Raw genomic sequence first — 3,576 nt, forward strand, 5'->3', positions numbered from 1 at the left:
CTCTCATACATTTCCTTCATTGTTATTTATATTTAATTTTGCTTAGAGTGAAGTATGATGAAGGAAATTTAAACTTTTCATGCAGTTAAAACTAGGCTCTTTTCCCTATGGCTTTTCCCATTTCTTTTGTCCCTAGAATGTCCTTCTTCAACTAGGCATTCTTATATTAGACTTTACTTATCCAGTCTTTCACAGATACAATTTTCACAATGAACTCTAACCCAAGTTGAATTTAGTATGCTATAAGGTGAAAGGTGAGGCTCTAACTAACCTTGGTTTCTTCCCAGCATCAATCACTAAATAATCCTCTTTTCCCTGCTGATCTGGTATATATATATATCTATATATCTTATACAACAATTTGGATATCTTAAGGTCTATTTCTGAAATTCATCCTGTATTTCAATCTATTATCTAGAACCACTCTATCTTGAGAAATGTTATGGTATATTTTTATATCTTGAATTTTAAATTCATCTTTATTATTATTCTTTTAAAAGTAATACTTGGCTGCTCTAAGTGGATAGCTCAGTTGGTTGGAGCATCATTCTGATGCGCCAAGGTTGTGAGTTTGATCCACGGTCAGGGCACATAAAAGTCAACCAATGGATGCATAAATGGGTAGAACAATTCAATGTCTGTCTGTCTGTCTGTCTGTCTCTCTCTCTCTCTCCCCCCCCCCTTTCCCTCTGTCCTTCCCTTCCTCTCTCTAAAATCAATAATTAAAAATTATTTAAATATATAGTAATTAAAGTAATACTTGGCTATTCCAGCCTGTTTATTACTTCAGATCAATTTTAGAATCATTTTGATACGTTTCCCCCAAAAAGCTCACTGCATTTTGACTGTAAATGAATTATAAATATGAATTAATTCAGAAAGGTTTATATACAGTATATATATGTGTTTATCTATATCCATATATGTGTATGGATATTTATATAGTAAATGCAATATTCATTCTTTCTGTTATGACCATAAAACTGTGATCTATAAAAACCAGACAAGAAAGTAAAATATGTAAAAGAGTTAATATATGCCCTAACCGGTTTGGCTCAATGGATAGAGCGTCGGCCTGTGGACTCAAGGGTCCCAGGTTCGATTCCGATCAAGGGCATGTACCTTGGTTGCGGGCACATACCCAGTAGGGAGTGTGCAGGAGGCAGCTGATCGATGTGTCTCTCTCATCGATGTTTCTAACTCTCTATCCCTCTCCCTTCCTCTCTGTAAAAAATCAATAAAATATATATTTTTTAAAAAGAGTTAATATAATTCTAACTAGACAACAAAGTGATTAGCAGCAAAACAGGTTGGTGGTGCAAAAAGACCATCGTGCACTAAGATTTTGAAATTCCTCTAAAAGAAACCAAGGCCCCCAGGACATTGTGATGCACTGGGTTGTGAAAATAAATTTCAGCTGAAGCTTGAAGGCTTAAAAGTCTCCTACTGACAAGAAAGTCCCCTACTGACAAGAGCAGGCAAGGTCTCAGGATAAGAGAATCTGCAAGGTAACTGATGGGATGCAGGAAGGTCATCCTAGAAGTGGCAACCAGGTCCTGTCCCTACTGAGGCACTAATTTAAAAATGTAACCTTAAACTGGCCCAAATTTTAGACACTGTAACTTCAGTCCACCTATGTGGTAAAACTGCTTCTCTTAAGTTGTTTAAGTGACTTTGCAGGCCTGAGAAGTTATAGATATAATACAAGGAAATAAAGTAAATCAAACCTACAGCATATTAACACTTAGATTTTGCATTTTTATAATCATCATAACTGATACTACTTGTTACTAAGTCATGTGAAACATTTACATCAGTTACATTTAAGAGAATCAGTCATTAATGAATAACGTCAGACTTACAATTTTAATTTGAAATAAGTTTCAAAGTGTACATTTAAAAGAACCTGACTTCATTTACACACTTATTTGACTTATAAGACTTAAGTCCTTGAAAAGATTTTACTATTAGGTTTATAAGTTCACTGTTCTAGAAATTTGAAGTATTGCAGAGACTAAGTATATAAAACTTTAAATGCGATTTAAAACATTTAAGGGAATTTATCTTTGTAAAAAGAGCTCATTGTTTAGGAGAATTTAATTTGTTAAACTGGTGCCTTAATTGAAGCTTCGCAGATGAAGAATGTTATATAAACATTCTTATATTTGTAAGTAAAACCAGATTTATCAGTAAAACGTATAGTCTTAAGAAAAGCTAAGTATTTAAATACATGTATACCTCGGAGATATTGCAGGTTCAGTTCCAGACTACCACAGTAAAGCGAGCTGTAATCTTTTTGCTGGTGGAGGATCTTGCCTTCAATTTGTAAAAAACGCAACATCTGTGAAGGGCAATAAAGTGAAGTGCAATAAAACAAGGTATGCCTGTACTCACCTTAAATAGCTAAATCTTATTCTAAGTAAAAGCACAGTATTCTACAAAAAAAAAAAAAAAGTCCCTCTTAAAAAACTAATGTTATCCAAGAAATGTTAGCCTCCTTTTGTTATTTCAGGTTATTCCCAGGAATGATGTATTTTTTGCTGTACATTTTCTTAATTACTATATTTTCAAATTGGTCATTGGTGAAACACAGAAAAACTGAATTCTGTGTGCTAAATTAGTAATTACTAATTACAAAATTAGTAATTAGATTTTGTAATTACGATTTTGTAATTAGTCTCTTTACTAAACTCTTATTTTAATGGTTTCCCTCTTCATTTAAAAATAGGCTATCCTGTCATCCACAGAAATGAGAATGTTGTCTTCTTTCTGAAAAATTATGTTGTTGTTTCATGTCTTATTGCATTGGCTAAAACTTCCAAGATAGTACTAGACAAAACATTCTTTGCCCTGTTCCTGACTCCAACAGAAATGCCTCTAATCCCAAAGTAATGTTAACTTAAAATTCATATTGTTATCAAGTCATTAAAATATCCCTCCATTCCTCAAGAGTTTTAAAATCAGAAACTTGTGTTGAATCCTAGGGAATTATTTCCTGGAATCATAAATATAAATGATCAGGTCTGTCTTTAAAACAAAACAGTAAATGGCAGTTCCTATAACTGACAGTGCTTTAGGGAAACTGAGCTCTGCTGAAAAGCCAGGCTGTGCACAAGCCAGTTCGCTAACCCCCGCGCCTCAGACACCCAAGTCTCCACACGAAAATCGCCTCGGGGAGCCCTGGGCCGCCACCTTTTCAGTAGGCGGCCACCCAAGAAACGTCTAGGTTCTAGGTTACGTCAACCCTTGACTTAGAATCTTCGGAGTCTGCAACTGGGAATGGGACCTTTCTAAAATTTATTCTTTTCTATCTGCAATTTGACGTTTGGGCTGTCGCTGTGCTGAACTGTTTCTAGTTCCTACTCAACAGCTTAAGTTTCCACGTATTGACACTACGACTGGCATCTGCCTTCCGGTTGTCACAACCACCGGCTCCCAACTTCTCCAAAAGTGTCAAACTACAGCTCGGCTTGTGTGAGAGCCCGGTCCCGACAAAGACACGCACCTTTGTCCCCGGCGCGACGCAGGCTACGGACCCACGGGCCGCGTTCGTCTCCCCGCGACCGTCCTCATGCC

General features: G+C 36.2%; 1 protein-coding gene across 4 annotated transcripts in view; it reads right to left on the reverse strand.

Moving 5' to 3' along the window:
• The window catches only part of UBN1 (ubinuclein 1), a 38,442-nt gene extending 34,866 nt beyond the window's left edge, over positions 1-3,576 (reverse strand). For 3 of the 4 annotated variants that reach the window (XM_014545103.1, XM_005872929.2, XM_014545101.1), the window contains exon 1: positions 2,239-2,279. The gene's annotated coding sequence lies outside the window, so the exon portion shown is untranslated. Of the gene's footprint in view, positions 1-2,238; positions 2,280-3,505 lie in introns of those variants that run through there. The other variant, XM_014545102.1, reaches the window with a different exon arrangement.

This window comes from Myotis brandtii, unplaced genomic scaffold, assembly GCF_000412655.1.
Source record: "Myotis brandtii unplaced genomic scaffold, ASM41265v1 scaffold397, whole genome shotgun sequence".
Taxonomy (NCBI): Eukaryota; Metazoa; Chordata; class Mammalia; order Chiroptera; family Vespertilionidae; genus Myotis; species Myotis brandtii.